We start from the raw sequence: 18,469 nt of genomic DNA on the forward strand, positions 1-18,469 counted from the left end.
GTATATTTAGTTTACATAGTCACAATCTAATTAAATTTTTATTTTTTTACTGCAGCAATACCCCTTGTGTGGCAGCAATCTAATAGAAGGTGAAATTTAGGGTCAAGCCTCAATCGTCTGTTTACGTATATTAACTTTCAACATGGTTGGAATTTACATGTTTTGGGGGGATTATTACATTTAATTAAACGAGCATGTATATGTGAATACTAAAAGACACAAAGTATAACAGCAATCTACCACTGTTTATTAAGGTGAAAGTTAGCATCAAGCCTCAATCGTCGGTTTACGTATATTCAGTTTCCACATGTTTGGAATTTTAACTTTTTGGGGGATTGTTAAACTTAATTAAAGCAATATATACAGTATATGTGATTATGTAAAGACACAAGGTATAGCAGCAATCTACCAATGTGTATTAAGAGTCAAACCTCAATGTGATTACTACAAGACACAAGATACAGAAGCAATCTACCTGTGTGTATTAAAAAGAAATTGAGCGTCAAGCCTCAATCGTCCGTTTAAGCATATATGGTCGCAAATTAATATATATTTTTTTTTTGGGGGGGGTTCAATTTAATCAAGCTTCATATAGATGTGATTACTGCAGCAATACCTTTGGTGTGGCAGCAATCTACCAGTGTGTATTATGGTGAAATTGAGCATCAAGCCTCAATCGTCCGTATATTCAGTTTCCACACGGTTGGAATAAAAAAAATTGTGGGGATTGTTAAAACGCCAAGCCCTTAATTGCTCGTTTCCATGAATTTTATTTTCATGTGGTTGGAATTTTAATTTTTTTGGGAACTTCTTCAATTTAATTAAACCAGCATGTAGGTTTTCAACATCACTACACAGGCCAACACACAAAAGTATCTGAGAGGGATAATAATTTTAGGCCTAAATCAGTTTCCCTATATTCAAGCTTTTAACTAGCAGCATATATACGTGAATACCACACCAATAGACAGGGTAGCATGCAAAAGTATCTAGGATGTAACCCAATCTCTACACTCACACGTTTTTGATCAATTTGTTTTGGGTGGAGGGTCGTTGATTTTGTTTTGGGGGGAAAAAAGTGCATCTTATAAAGCAAAAAAATATGGTATATTCAAACTAGCAGCATATAGACATGATTACTGCATCAATAAACATGGTAGTGCACAACATTATCTGAAAAAAACAAAAATGTCCGGGCTATGAAAGGGTTCCAAATGAACATTATAGTTAGGGAGAAAGAGGATGAGATCGTGGAGGGGATTGCTCACTCCTCCTCTCAGTCAGAGCAGGATGATGTGGGGAGATTTCAGAGTTCTGCACCGTGACATGGAGCCAGGGGTGACAAAGTTCCTCCTGCTCCTTGCAGCCCCCAAAAAGGCTTTCAGTGGAGTCTTCCCAGTCTTAACTTCCCTTTCTTAGAGGGGTGCCTATCTTTTTCATGAGAAATAGCAATAAAATCCCACCACACCTACGGCAGATAATGAAGAGTGTCTCCCTGTTGACGACTTGTGTGAGAGCAGTCTTTATTTGTATTGCCCTGAGGAGGTGGAGAAGGAGGCTGCAGACCCCAGTCATAGCCGTGTTGGTGGTGGTAATAGAGGCCCTTGCAGCCCCGCTATTGGAGTTGGGAGCAGTGTCAGTGGCAGTCTGAGAAGAGCAAGGGAGGGGGCCAAAGAACCCACTATGATATTCCAAAGTCTGATAGAAGCGAAAGGGAGGGTGAGGACTGTGTGCTAGACAATAGACGATTGTGTTCTGGACAGAACCTTGGAGCCGGATAAGGGTGCTGAAGAGGAGACATCATGAGAGGAGGGTGATGGCGGCAGCAACAAAGAGCAGAGGCCAAGTATGGAACTCCCAAAGACCAGCCAGGGCCATGTCTGCATCAGGATCTGGTAATACTGCTGATGCTGTGGGTGGGTTAGGCCTAAAACGTGCCAGAGCCAAGCCCAGCTCAGCTGCCTCTACCTCTGCTGTACAAGTATCTGCCATCTTGCAATATTTCCTCTTCTCCCACTCAGGCTCCTCCTCCTTCTCCTCTGCTCCATCAGCCATCGATAATGGAATGCCTGGCCAGGATACAACTATACGCACCCAGCAATGATGTGCAAGCTTAATTCCCACCTGGCCAAGTGGCTGGCGATGCAATTGCTGCCGTACAATTTAGTCGAGTCCACTGCCTTTATGTTGCACGCTCAGCCTCGCTGGAAGATTCCTAGACAGCATTATATCTCCCAAAAAGTAATCCCTATCTTGTACTCTCACACAGCAGACAACATCGGCTGCTCCCTGCGATTCTCGCTGTACAGCAAGGTTCACGCCACTGTGAACACCTGGAGCAGCTCTTATGGGCAAGGTAAATGTCTTTCACAGACCACTTGGTCAATGTTTTTTACAGCGTTGGTGAGGCAGCCCCCCAGCAATGAGGCCAGGTCCTTTTGTCCACTCCACGATTGTGTTGGCCTGGCTCCCACACCTCCTATATAGACACATTCCCAACAGCAGCTGGGCACAAGGTCGCTTACACTACTCCTCTTTCCTATCACATATGTCAGGTCAAGCATTGCCATGCCGTGTTGGAGCTGATATGCCTGGGAGAGAGTAGCCACACCGGCAGGCAGCTGTTCATGTACATCAAGCAGCAAATATCCCATTGGCTGTCACCCCGCTGCCTTTCACTGGGCAAGATGGTCAGCGACAATGGGCGCAAAATTGTGGCCGCCTTGAACCTAGCAGAAATAACACTTGCTCCCTGCATGGTGCAAGTCATCAACCTAGTGGTGTAGAGCTTTCTAAATAAGTACATTGGCTTGCGCAAGGTGCTGGCAAAGTCCATGAGACTGTCAAAGCATTTCAGCTACTCTTATGTGGCGAGGAAGGCTCTCCTGAACCTGCAGCGACAGAACAGCCTGCCTATCACAGTCTCTCCTGTGACAGGGGTCAGAAGATCTAAGGGACTAGCTGCATGTGATGTCATCTGACAGCCTCTCTGGTTTCACTTTTCTATGTTGTGGCTGGTCTCAGGTGTAGATTAAGTGGTCATTCTTAATCCTGTATAGTCTGGCCTCACCCATCATGCTATGAGGTTCATAGCTCCTTTCAGGTTGTGAAGAGCTGGTGTCTGGTTCTCCTCTGAGTTCCTGCTCGTCTGCATACTTTGGAGTTAAGTGTCTTTTTCTTTAGTTCTTGTTAGCAGTTTCCCCCTACCTTTTGGTATTAGGCCTGAGGGAGTCTCCTGTTCCTTCAGCTGGGAAGGAACAGGTCATCTCTTGTCCTGACACTATTTCCAGGGCCCTTTAGGGTCAGATAGGGCCCTAGGTTCCAGCGTATGAACATTCCAACCATCAAGGTCTGTTCATACTTATAGTAGTTAGGGCTCGGTTTAGGGATTCACTAGGGGGTGACCTTTTCGCCTTTCCCTAGTTTCCAGACCTAGTGCCTTTCCCCTTCCCTCTTGTGGTCGGTATGGAGTTGTCTACTCACACAGCACCGTGACACTGCCACTACACTGCTTAATCCGCAATGTGCCAAATCGCTGGAATTCAACATTGCATATGCTCGAGAGTCTGTATGAGCAGCTGAAAGCTGAGAATAATTTTGTCTTGGTCTGGCAGTGGCAGCCCAGCTGGCGTATCTTGCTGTGTGCCATATAGCTGTTGGGGACACACAAAGGGAATATGCCATGGAGGAGGATGACAAAAATGAGGATGAGGAAGATGTGGATGAGGATCTGCCACTGCAAGAGGAGGAGGAGAAGGTGGGGGATCAGGAGGACAATGATGAGGATGACACCGGCCAAGATACCCAATCGTCTCAGTGGGGGGCGGAGCCGGAAAGAAGTGGCTCCTTGGGCACACTGGCCAGAATAGCCACCTGTATGCTGGCTTGCTTACTCAGTGACAGGCGTATTGTTGACATCAAGCAGTCTGATGATTAGTGGATAGCCATGCTTTTAAATGGGGTAATGTTTTCCTCTGACAGAAAGGGAGGACAAATTACGTTACTAACAGGAAACACTGTGTATGCAGCCTGCTGCAGCTTACTGCGAGCAGACGCCTGCAGTCAGCATGTCTAAAAGGAAGCCCTTCTCAGCCACCCCCCCCCCTCGCAGTCTTCCCCTTCCTGCCGCCACAAGCAGCAGAAGCCGCAGCAGCAGCCATTTCAGTCTCCTCAACATGATGGAGCAATTTTTCCATGTGCAGCGTCAGGCAGAAGCCAGTCAGCAAGCCAACAGCTCTTGCCTCAATGCCTAGGTTCAGGCCTACTTAAACTATGGCCAGTCTCTGTCGCATACCCTGTTCCCTAACCCCATGGATTTCTGGGCATGCAGACTAGCTGGAACAGTGGCCCGAATTAGCACAGCACACTCTCTATCTATTTTCTTGCCCAGCCTCCAGTGTAATCTCTGAGAGGGTTTTCAGCACTGTGGGGGGCATGGTGACGACCAAACTGACTGAGATGCTCTCCAGTGCTGTCCAAAACATCACTTTTATCAAAATGAACCAAGCCTGGATTCAGGAGGATTTTCACACTCCTCTGGCTGATTCCGATGAATAGATCTCACCTTGCTGGCGTTGCCCCATCTTGCCACTGTTGCTGTCTGTCTGCCTACCATCACATTCTGTATGGCTGCTGCTGCCACCTGCATCATGCCAATGCTGCTACCTGCCTACCATCATGTTCTGTACAGTTGCTGTATCCTGCATCATGCGACTAATTCCTCAATCATCAGTTTATGTGTATTCAGTTTCCACACAGTTGAAATTGTATTTTTTATTTATTTAAAAAAAAAATTGGGGGGGGGGGGGGGGTTAACTTTCTTTAAGCAGCGGTCCTTTACATAAATGCATTGCTGTGTGCACTTGCCCATATCACTACAGGACCTGAAGCGCATCGAAGGAAGGCAACGTATTTTGAGACACTTTTTTCTTTATTGCAGCATAAATGTACATGATTAATGCATCAATACCGACATTTTCTCATAGCTCAGGCTGATTCCGATAAATACACATCACCTTGCTGGCAATGTCCTATGTAGCCACTGTTGCTGTCCTACTGCCTAACTACCTCAAAATTGTGTACAGCTGTATGCTGCAGGCTGCATCATGTTTCCACACTGGTGAAATTCAAAACATTTGTTGGGGGGTTCAGTTTCATAAGGTAGCATATGTACATGATTACTGCATTAATATTGAAATTTTCTCACAGCTCAAGCCTTGCTGGCAGTGCCCCATCTTGCCACCGTTGCCGTCTGTCTGCCTAACTACCATCATGTTCTGTAAAGATGCTGCTGCGGCCTCCTCCATCATGCCACCGCAGCTATCATGCCACTGCTTCAACCTGCCTACCATCATCTTCTGTAAGGCAGGTGCTGCCATCATCATGCTGATGCCTTTCTGCCAACATGTACCATATGGCCACTGCTGCAGCTCCTTGCTGTTAATCCCCTACCGACACCACCATTGATGCAAAGCATCTGTCGCCACTATCACTACTACTACTACTACAACTAGTGCCACAACTACCCATAGACAGCCTTGCATGTTCCATGCTATGCTGCTTCTATGCTGCCATTATTGATATAATGGCTACATGCCATTATATCAATACAGTAACCTGTCCACATCCACACTGCTGCTGCTTCCAAATACAGTAAAATGGATAATTCAAAATGAGCCACTTTTTCTTCTGACAAGCATGTGTTTGTCCATAGCTATGTATGTCAATGTCACTTATACATTATTTACTATTGCTCTCATTGGGTTCAAGACAAGAGGTTGGGGAGGGAGAGGGAAATAAATCATAAAAAATTCATGAAAATAAATAGTTTTTAGGAAAAGTTGTTATGAGTCCTTTGAGACTTTGAGAGGAGGTTATATACCAACTTTTAGGGCAATTGGAGCAAATTCGTCTCTGCCAGAACTGATTAGAGTCCGAACCGAACTTCTCCAAAAATTCGGCATACTGAACCTGAAAATAATCTCTACTGGTTCGCTCATCTCTACTCTAAACCTTTAATAAAAAAGATAATGTTGAAAAAAAAAGAAAGAAAAAACAGATTTGAAAAAAGGATATGTATCACTATAAAGTTTCAACTGGTAGAAAAAATATAGGTAACACATTCCCTTTAATGTATGTCTAATTTGCATCTCAGGTAACAGTTGTGTTCATTTTTCGATGTTTTCCATGGCACAGAAAGGCTCAGACTGCAAATTGTTAATATAAAAATAGCAATAAATAAGGAACAGTAAACCTGGGGATAGGTGTCTTAAGCCAGCAATACCTCCATGTGATTGATTAAAACATAAATGCAGACTGCATACTTTAATACTATAATGCATACCACTGTATATCCCTTTCTACCAATCTCCTCTATTATTGAAAACATCATTGACATCACAGAATATATGCTTCTCGATCTCACATGCATGGAACTGACTCACTTGGACATTTCCTATTACAGCAACAACCTTTTGGCATAAAACAAACACTTTCATTTCAATTCAAAGTATTGCAATATATTTCCCTATGGAGAACACATTGTATTAAAGTTCTAGTATTTAGAGGGAAGCAATTCCGAGAAGTATCGAGGGAGAATGCCATGTGCATTTAAAAGATAAAGAAGGGCTGAGAAAGAACTCATTCATTGTATAGATATGTCATGAAGTTGCCATCAAATATTGAACTGTTTCACTGGTTTCCAGAAAATGCACCAACATCACATACAAGCACAAGGCAGAAAATAAATTAGGCTCAATATATTCAGAAATGTTAGCATTGTACTGTGAGGGAATTATCCTCCTAGACTGAGCAAAAGATACATCCAGGTTTCGCATCAATGCAATCTGTTTCTGTTCTTCTATTCGGCTATATAGGAGCAGAAGAACGGAAAGAACGGAAGTGCCAGATTCAGCACATAAATAAAGGGAACAGAGCCTAAGAGATCCTATTGACTATCATTGAATGTGTTGGGTTTATTGACTATCATTGAATGTGTTGGGTTTCCATTAGGGAGAATATTGACTTTTTAGCGGAGAAGAAAGTACTGCATGCAGGACTTTTCCCTTCTCTGTTTTTTATAAACTCTATGACAAAGACCCCAAACCGAGCCTAAAACGCAGATGTGAACATACCCATAGAAATCTGGAATCGGTAGCTTTAAGAAAATCAACAGGGCACATTTATCAATCCCTTATGCTAGTTTTCTGGAAGTAATGTCACAACTTTTAAGGTGTTTCTTTTTGCTCTGCCACTTTTATAAAAAGTGTGTGATGTGGGACAGGGAATGGGTGGTGCCAGGCTTGGCCTAGGTGGCCTGGTTTGTTAGAATGCTGCTATAAACTATACCTGAAATCTATGCCAGTTCCTACGCGGTGTATATTTCAGTTCTGGTGGATGGACCTGCCAAGATGCGCCACAATTATGAGAGGCATGCACAATTATGGTGCATCTGACATCAACGGAGCAGGGAATACAACACCCGTCTTAATAAATATCACCCATTTCGCTTTAAATGGAACTTCTCTGTCTTCAGTTTCCTATGCCCAGTGAGCATGCGCCCAATACCACTTGAGATGAGTCCCGTGTTCAACTCCAGTATATTCTAACTTCTTTTTCTAGGTAATCCTGTAACTGTCCAGTTTCACATGGGGAATTGTTAGAAATTTAAACCCCAGCTGTATAACATGGTGGTTTTGCAGCACCAAACCAAGTTACGGGTTCCCTTTTAGTTGAGTGTCCGCATGGCCATGCAGCTTAAAAACACACAACCTGCTGTTACCCTCTACAGCTGTTATGTCCATTGCCACTGACTGGATGCCATGTTTCAAAATTATCTCTGCTGTCTGTGCTCACTGACTGCTATGTAATCTAACCTCACCCAGTTCAGCAATTAAACAGTCCTTAACTCTCTCAGTGCTAATCTCTATGGCTATATAAGAACTCTTCCCCTACTGCTCCTTGCCTGAACAAGCAGGTTAGTTAGTGTCTGTATTGCTTGCACTGATTTCAGTTGCCACTTAGACATGGACATTACTAGGGTCTCAAAAGACCCTGGGCCCAAGCCCCAATAAATATGGCCCAGTTCTCTAAGTCGCCCCCCCCCCACCCCCCGCACACCGAATTTTGCTGTACTTGCTATACAGCAGCACATACCTCTCACATCCAGTGCCTCCTAGGTGAGGTCTCCTCAGATGTAGATCTTCTTTGTCATAATCTTCTCCATTTGGTCCGTAGAACTTCTTTCAGCCGCGCCTCGTCTCTGCAGAGTGTGACACACAGGCAACTTAGCTTCCTCACATTTCTATCATCCCTCAACCGTGAGTCCCCACAGTATTATCCTGCTGCTTGCTGTGCTCCCCAATACCCCCAAATACTATCCTGAAGAAATATCAGTGCCCCCCATAGTAATAGTGCTCCTCATAGTCCAACCAATAGTAATTCCCTTCTAGAATGCCCCATTAGTAATACTGCCCCCTACAGTGCCCCCAGCCGTGATAATGCTCCCCAAGAATGCCCTCATTAGTAATACTGCCCCCTACAGTGCCCCCAACCATGATAACGCTCCCCAAGAGTGTCCCCATTAGTAAAAGAGCATTCTCGTATTAATAATACCCTCACAGAGCCCCCAGTAGAAATAATGCCCCTATTGTTTCCCCAGTGGTAATAAAGCTCTCTACAGACCCCTCAGTATTAATAAAGCCCCCCCCCCCCATAGTGCTCTTAGTAGAAATAAGGCAGATCTTTAAGTCCCTCCTATAGAGCCCCCAGTAGTAATAATAATTCCTAAATGTCCCCTGGATTTGCAGTGCCCCCTGTAGTTATATTCCTCCCTCCACATCCCAAGTAAATAACATCACACCATCTGTCCTGCCCCCTCCAAATTACAGTCCTATGTAAATAACATCACTCCCCTCCCTTCAGCCCCTCTAACATACAGTCCCATGTAAATAACACTATTTCCCTCCCTCCACCATAGAGTCCCATGTAAATAACATCACACCATCTCTCCAGCCCCCTTCAATGTACAGTCCTATGTAAATAACATCCCTCTCTATTTACAGCCCACTCCAAAATACAGTCCCATGTAAACATGACCCCCTCAACATTCAGTCCCATGTAAATAACATAATTTTGCCCCACCAGACACCTTCAACATACAGTCCCATGTAAATAACATTGCCCCCTCAACATTCAGCCCCATGTAAATAACATCAGTCCCTCAGACCCCTGTAACATTCAGTCCCATGTAAATAAAATCACTCCCCCCCACAGCCGCCATCAACATACAGTCCCATGTAAATAACATCACTGCCTCCACCTGCCCCCTCCGACATACAGTCCCATGTAAATAACATCACTCTCTCCCACAGCTGCCATCAACATACAGTCCCATGTAAATAACATCACCCTGCCCCAGCATCCTCCAACATGCATTCCCATGTAAATAACATCACCGTGCCCCAGCCCCCTCCAACATTCAGTCCCATGTAAATAACATCACTCCCTCCCACAGCTCCCTCCAACATACAGTCCTATGTAATAACATCACTCCCTCCTACAGCCACATCAACATACAGTCCCATGTAAATAACATGATTCTTTCCCAAACCACCTCCAACACACAGTTCCATGTAAATAAAATCCCTCCCTTCAGCCCTAACATACAGTCCCAGTTAAATAACCACAACTTCCAGCATTGCTCTGCCTCTCCCTTCACTTACCTCTCCTCAAGTAGAAGACATCACCACCTCTCCTTCCCCCCGCAATTCTCCTCTTCACTGTCCTTTCCTGCACTGGTCACATGATGGTGACATCATTGCAGGTCCTTCTCAACCACTGTCTGTTTTACTGGTCACATGACCTGTGATGTCACCACAGGTCCTTCAGCATTTCCAGTGCATTATACTCAATTGTATTGCCTTCCTGAGGACGGCAATACAGTTGTATCTAGCTGGCAGGCAGGACATTCGGGGCCTGGGACAAAACATCAGGGGCCCAGGACCCGAATGTTTTAACCTATTCTGCATCCCTGCGCTTGGAGGAACCACGAGGAACAGTCTGAGGGAGAGGGAGGATTTCTGTCCATTCCATTTTCAACTTTACTGCTACGAGAACCAGGTTGGAGTCTGGAGGGGAGATTAACTCACTGGACATCAGGAAAACAACATTAACTTATTTTTCTACTCCTAATTTTTTTAATGGGTGTAGACTAGCTGAGATCCTGTCTACCCATACGTAGAACATGGACAGACAAACAGAGGATCCTGCTTCCTAATTCTCTGCAGCACAACTTCAAAAGCAGCAGCAGTAAAGGAGGACACTATACAGCATAAAATAAGCAGTTTAGATGTAAATCTCTATGTCAGTTTCTCTGCCCTGCCGGTCTCAAGCAACCTTTCCCTTCTCCTCCTCCTCCTCCTCCCCTCTCCATAGACTTCTATTTAATCTGATCGCTCTGTGAGCAGGCAGCCCATCATCACTGAAAATGGATCCGAGGGAGGAGAGGAGCTTGATAAGTGGAGAAGGAAGCATCTTTCAATGATAAGACACAGTACAAAATTCTTATATTTGCCTGTACTATTCATTTATGATTTTTTTTTTAACTGTTTGTATTTGTACAAAGGACTCACCACAGGTTTGTATTAATATGGTATTGGTGGAATAGCAAGTTAAAAATGTTATTTTACACTAAGAACCCCTTCTAAAATGAATATGGAGCCACAATCAGATAATTATTGCAGGTTCAGTTGTGGAACGTTAATGCTGAGGAAGAATTCCAGACTCAGGTCTGTCCTTTAAATGTCCTTTAACATAGCAGTCCTTTTAGTTATTTTAGTTAATTCCTTTAAATAACATCACCGCGCATAACGAATTCTGCCTGAAATGCAAAATACTAAAAGCATAATTGCAGTTACTCAATTTATGTCATTCATTCATGACACAAATGTGAACATGACCCTCTTCAGAAAACTGTTAGTTTAACTTTGGTAGTTAAATCACTCTTTCTCATATCTGATGTTGCCAGCTGAATAAGTTGTCAAATAATATGCTTTTAAGGGCAGATTCTGAGAAAACGAAGCTCTGGGAAAGAAGTATACACAGTAATTAATCTTGATTGAAGTGTTTCTATCATTGACCTACAATAAAAACCCAAATAAAAATAATTTTTAGTTCAGAAAAAGCTGAAAAAGCCATGTCTTGGAAAATGCTGCCACATATTGGTGAAGGTCCACTGCTTAAAGATCCATAAATGCTATCTTAGCGACTCACTAGTGTGACATATCTTTGACATTGGCCTGGGTATAGTAAATTCTTTGTGTCATAGCAAGCCCCAGCAAAACAGCTCATATTCCAATTACTTTGAGGAAAAATGCAATGTTGTATGTTAACCGACATTTTATAATGTGGATCTTCCCTTCCCTAAATGTAATGGGGTGGATGAGGGGGAGGGTTATAAAGGTGGGGGGGGGGGGGGGGGTTATAAATACTGCCCTAAAGGATAAAATTAGACCAGGAGGCCAGAAACTGTGCCAAATCTCAACCAGTGTTTTTTCTAGTCTCAAGATCTTGCTCATTTTATAAATCAATGTCTAAAAATCCCATGGCAAGGAGAAATCCCTATTCTGTTTTATATCTGTAATAATTTGCGGATTCTACAAATACTAACATTAGAATTCAGGACAAGCCATTGGTTTTACTGACTATAACCTGTAGCAATCTCCTTTGCATAGCATCCAAATCTAAATCTAAATGTCCAATGTCTGCTGCTCATTGGTCCCTAATATTTCATGGGTAATTTTCCAGATAGACAAGGAGATAAGGGCAATATATATTAGTTATTGCATCAGGGGTTCATTCTTTATCTCACCTTGAATTGGGACATATCAGAAATGTAAATGTGCTGACTGCATGACTTAATGGATTGTGTTAACACAACTAGTTATTTTTTGCTAACATTTTTTATTGCCAAACACTAGAAACATGTTGGTTCGATTCTGCAGTGAAGGCCTAGTCTGTGGAAAAGCTTGCTTTGTGCCCTAAGACAATCAGATGTCCCCTCCTGTCCCACTCCCTTTCATATTTTGCAGTTTTACCAATTAACTGAGGGGTAGATACTGCAGTGGCATGGCCCTCTCCTCCTTGTCTAGTGTGAAGGACTTTCCCGGGACTGAGGGGGGTTTCTGAACATTTACATTGTGCCTGGACTATGAAACAGGGGCTACAAAGTTCCATATATTCACATGTACTACTGATGTATGCAAACAATAACTATGTTTTTAGAAGCATTAAACAAACCACTATGCAAAGCTTACATAGGTGTGCGCAGCCAATTGCATTAGGGTGTGCACCCTAAAGCACAAACACACGCGCTGAGTATCAGGGTAAACTGAGGGGTATCAGGGTAAATTACAGGGGGTAATATAACTGAAGGATCAGGGTAAATTATACAGGGGGTAAAACTAAGGGGTATTAGGGTACATTATTATACAGGGGTAATATAACTGAGGAGGGCTATCTCAGGGGACATGATGAAGGGGTAATATAACTTATATAATCTAAGTTATATTACCCCTGTTTAATGTCCCTGATAGCCCTCCTCAGTTATATTACTCCTGTATAATTTACCCTGATAGCCCTTAGTTATATTACCACTGTATAATAATGTACCCTGATACCCCTTAGTGTATTTGTGTGTGTGTATATATGTGTGTATATGTATATATATATATATATATATACATACATAAACACACACACGCGCGCGCGCGGCGTGTGTTTGTGCTTTAGGGTGCACACCCTAATGCAATTGGCTGTGCACACCTATGTAAGCTTTGCATAGTGGTTTGTTTAATGCTTCTAAAAACATAGTTATTGTTTGCATACATCAGTAGTACATGTGAATATATGGAACTTTGTAGCCCCTGTTTCATAGTCCAGGCACAATGTAAATGTTCAGAAACCCCCCTCAGTCCCGGGAAAGTCCTTCACACTAGACAAGGAGGAGAGGGCCATGCCACTGCAGTATCTACCCCTCAGTTAATTGGTAAAACTGCAAAATATGAAAGGGAGTGGGACAGGAGGGGACATCTGATTGTCTTAGGGCACAAAGCAAGCTTTTCCACAGAATAGGCCTTCACTGCAGAATCGAACCAACATGTTTCTAGTGTTTGGCAATAAAAAATGTTAGCAAAAAATAACTAGTTGTGTTAACACAATCCATTAAGTCATGCAGTCAGCACATTTACATTTCTGATATGTCCCAATTCAGGGTACATTATACAGGGGTGTAATTGAGGAGGGGTAGCAAGCAGCAGGGAACATACAGGGCAGAGTTCCAGTGGTGTAGCGTGGGCCGCGACCGGACTGCGGCCGTGTGGGCTAAATCCTATAGCCCCCCCAAACAGATATGTGGATGGACATTACATATAATGGTGCACAATATACAGTAGATACCTGTTACATCCAGTGAAGTCTCCTTTGATGTAGACCTTCCTCAACGTCTTCATTCATAGATAAGACCGCCATGATACCTTCTTTCAGTCGCGTATCTGCATAGTTTCACAGAAAAATGTTTAGATTTCTCACTTTACTATCCTCCGTAGATAACAGACCTCCCCTCCACCCGTAGTGCCCATAAATATAATGCCCTCTGTATAATTATAATATATACTAGCCCCTCTGTGTTGTTATTATTCTTAATATTATAATGGCCCCCTCTGTATTAGGCTCCATTCACACGTCCGCAAAATGTTTCCGCATCCATTCCGCAATTGTGCGGAACGGGTGCGGACCCATGCATTCTCCATGGGGACGGAATGGATGCGGAAAGCACACAGTGTGCTCTTCGCATCCGCATTTCCGGAGCGGCCTGCCGAACTTCCGGTCTGCGGCTCTGGAAAAAAATAGAACATGTCCTATTCTTGTCCGCCTCTGTGGACAAAAATAGGCTGTTCTATGGGGGTGCCTGGCGGGTGTGTTGCGGATCCGCAAAACACTGCGGACTTGAATGAACCCTAATAGTAATAATTATGGCGCTCTTCAGCCCCTCCAGCATACAGTCCCATGTAAAATACATCACTCCTTGCCTTCAGCCCCTCCAACATACAGTCCCATGTAAATAATATCACCCTTCCTCTCTTCGCTGCCTGCCTTGAGCCCCTTCAGCATACAGTCCCATGTAAAATACATCACGCCCTGCCTTCAGCCCCTCCAACATACAGTCCCATGTAAAATACAAAACTCCCCAGGCCTTCAGCCCTTCCAGCATACAGTCCCATGTAAAATAATATCACCCCTCCTGCCTTCAGCCCCTCCAGCATACAGTCCCATGTAAAATACATCACTATCTCTGCCTTTAGCCCCTCCAGCATACAGTCCCCAGGTAAATAATATCACTTCACCCCCTCTCTTCAGACACCTCTAACCTTCTGCTCCTCTCTGCAACGTGCTCTGTTGAATTTCCTGCATATCTTGAGGCCCCGCCCCCTGTATGACAAGACTCTGCCTCTTTCCCGACATCATACCTCCCTAGAGCAAATCCATTCTAGCGCTCTACTGTCTCATAGGCTTCAGACCCTTAGCCTGAAGCCTATGTGAAGGATCGCATCAGGAGTTGGCAGATGGCAGTGCAGCATGGAGGTGATGATTAGGGTGTGCCCAGGCACACCCGGCACACCCTGTGCGCACGCCTATGAAAGCTTATGTTACTTTTACCAAAAATGAAGGCCTGAAGATGATAAAAACTTGTTACAATTCCAAAGTATGCACAACCAATCATCTGGATTCAACTAACATTTACTCATTCTTTAGGAATGGGTAGCCATACTGTGGCAATGTGGCAAAGAAGTTCTCTGGCTGTTTAGATAAAAAAATAAAAAAAGATCCTTGTGCTGTAAAATAATAGTTCTCACCAATGTACTGCCACTTTTAAACACTTCACAGTTACCCATCAGTCTCTGTTTCCTGGTCAGTCTTGATGTGCATCAAATGCCTGCTCAGCCAATTATTGCCAGCAGTTAAAGGTTATGTACACCTTTGGGGCAATTTTTTTTATTTATTATTGTATTGTACTTATATTAAGCTAACAATCCTTTTTTTCAATTGGTCTTTATTAACAATATGGAATCCTTTTTTTTGTAGAGAGCTGATATACTCTACTTTGCTCTTTATCTTACTGATAAGAATGTGGCTCATAAGTGTTTACGACCTCGCAATAGTTTAGAGATAAGGCTTATTAGTGCAAGTACTAGTCACACAGTTAGAAAAACAGTTACAGCCAGGTCCATAAATATTGGGACATGGACACAATTCTAAAATTTTTGGCTCTATACACCACCACAATGGATTTGAAATGAAACGAGCTAGATGTGCTTTAACTGCAGATTGTCATCTTTAATTTGAGGGTATTTATATCCAAATCAGGTGAACGGTGTAGGAATTACAACAGTCTGCATATGTGCCTCCCACTTAAGGGACCAAAAGTAATGGGACAATTGGCTTCTTAGCTGTTCCATGGCCAGGTGTGTGTTATTCCCTCATTATCCCAATTACAATGAGCAGATAAAAAGGTCCAGAGTTCATTTCAAGTGTGCTATTTGCATTTGGAATCAAGATGAGATCCAAAGAGCTGTCACTATCAGTGAAGCAAGCCATCATTAGGCTGAAAAAACAAAACAAACCCATCAGAGAGATAGCAAAAACATTGGGCATGGCCAAAACAACAGTTTGGAACATTCTTAAAAAGAAGGAACGCACCGGTGAGCTCAGCAACACCAAAAGACCAGGAAGACCACGGAAAACAACTGTGGTAGATGACCGAAGAATTCTTTCCCTGGTGAAGAAAACACCCTTCACAACAGTTGGCCAGATCAAGAACACTCTCCAGGAGGTAGGTGTATGTGTGTCAAAGTCAACAATCAAGAGAAGACTTCACCAGAGTGAATACAGAAGGTTCACCACAAGATGTAAACCATTGGTGAGCCTCAAAAACAGGAAGGCCAGATTAGAGTTTGCCAAACGACATCTAAAAAAGCCTTCACAGTTATGGAACAACATCCTATGGACAGATGAGACCAAGATCAACTTGTACCAGAGTGATGGGAAGAGAAGAGTATGGAAAAGGAAAGGAACTGCTCATGATCCTAAGCATACCACCTCATCAGTGAAGAATGGTGGTGGTAGTGTCATGGAGTGGGCATGTATAGCTGCCAATGGAACTGGTTCTCTTGTATTTATTGATGATGTGACTGCTGACAAAAGCAGCAGGATGAATTCTGAAGTGTTTCGGGCAATATTATCTGCTCATATTCAGCCAAATGCTTCAAAACTCATTGGACAGCGCTTCACAGTGCAGATGGACAATGACCCAAATCATACTGCAAAAGCAACCAAAGAGTTATTTAAGGGAAAGAAGTGGAATGTTGTGCAATGGTCAAGTCAATCACCTGACCTGAATCCGATTGAGCATGCATTTCACTTGCTGAAGACAAAACTGAAGGAAAAATGTCCCAAGAACAAGCAGGAACTGAAAACAGTTGAAGTAGAGGCCTAGCAAAGCATCACCAGGGATGAAACCCAGCGTCTGGTGATGTCTATGCGTTCCAGACTTCAGTCTGTAATTGACGGCAAAGGATTTGCAGCCAAGTATTAAAAAGTGAAAGTTTGATTTAAGAATATTATTAGGTCCCATTACTTTTGGTTCCTTAACAAGTGGGAGGCACATATGCAAACTGTTGTAATTCCTACACTGTTCACCTGATTTGGATGTAAATACCCTCAATTTAAAGCTGGCAGTCTGCAGTTAAAGCCCATCTAGTTCATTTCATTTCAAATCCATTGTGGTGGTGTATAGAGCCAAAAATGTTAGAATTGTGTCCATGTCCCAATATTTATGGACCTGGCTGTATCCCTTTGTTACAGAATGGCTCAATATTTTTAATAATGGGCAATTGAAAATATGCTTTTTAGCCAAAAATAAGTTAAATGCAATCATACAAAATTGCCTCCAATGTTGTACATAACCTTTAAGTCCTGCCTTAGTCAATGATTAGCTGAGCATTCACATTAACTGTGTGTCTAGAGAGAAAAGGATGCAGAAACTGTTGGGGGAACATGTGAGGTTGGAATATTGGTAAAGGGTCGTATTTAACACCTAGACATGTAGATAATTCATTTAAAGCGAGCCTTCGATTCAAGGAAAAAAAATCATATAAACTGGGAAACGAATACAACATTTTAGATCTGCTAATTCTCAGGCTTTTTCTCAGCCATCCAAGATAGCCACACCACTTCTCAGACATCAATAAAGCAAGACACTTCCTACTTGTCTAGCCCAGCTCTTGTATTGGTCAGCACTGTTCATGTAAGCAGTTCTGGCCAATCCAAGGACAACAGGAAGTGTCTTGGACTACCAAATGCACAGTATGCATCAGATAGTCTGAGAAGAAGTGGATGGCAGAAGAGCAGCCCATGAATTTACAGATCTACAGCCAAATAAATAAAAATGAGAGTATCGGGTATGGGCACATGGATAGGTTTTCTGATGTAGCTTTGGAAGCCAAAACCAGCAGTGAATTCTAAAAAGATAGTATGTATCTGTCCTTTATAGTCTCTTTCCTTGTATGATCCACTCCTGATTTTGGCTTTCAAAACTGAATCAGGAAACCTGACTGTGTGGCCGTACTCTAAGTGTTCTGTTTGTTCCCCAATTAATGTGATTTTTTTTTTCTTGAACTGGAGCGTACTGTGCAAAAAAGGCTATAGTACAGCATTCCCAACTAGTAGCTCGGGAGAAATATGTAGCTCTCTCTTGCCCCTGTATGCATCTCACCAGATTTTGGCAGCTGTATAAACTATACAAGGGATATTTAAACACTTAGGCTGGGTTCACACATTCTGGAACTGTTCAGAAGCTACTGTAATGTGTTAGTACAGCCTAACAGCTACAGTATATCTTTCAGTTATATCTTCAATCGAATTTTTTACTTTTATGTTTTTTTCTTGGGTTCAGTACTACCTTCCATATTTGAAAGTGGCTTGCAAACAACAGAGATGTTAGATGTGCCCTAGACAGATGGTAGTTGATTTAATTCTCAGGAATATTGACATGTGTTATTCTCAGTGATCATGTAAAAATGCCTTAAAATGTACCCAGAAAATATACACTAAAGGTGTCCAGGGAAATACTTTCATATACTACATTAAAAAGTAGATTTTAGTTCTCTGATTGCTGTAGCCCTGATCTAAAACTGGTAAGTTAATATTTTATTAGACCCTGTGCATTGTTTATGAGCAGGGCTTCAGTGCTTCATCCTATGTGTTCTGTCTAACGGGATGCCAAAGGCAAGAAACACCTTATGTCCCGGTGCTTGTATGGATTCAAGAAACGGGACATACCTTCATTTTTAAAAGAAATCTGCAAAGGAACTGATAATAGTCAGTGAAGGTAAAAACCTGACATATATACTGT

Source organism: Bufo bufo, chromosome 8 (genome assembly GCF_905171765.1).
Source record: "Bufo bufo chromosome 8, aBufBuf1.1, whole genome shotgun sequence".
NCBI lineage: Eukaryota > Metazoa > Chordata > Amphibia > Anura > Bufonidae > Bufo > Bufo bufo.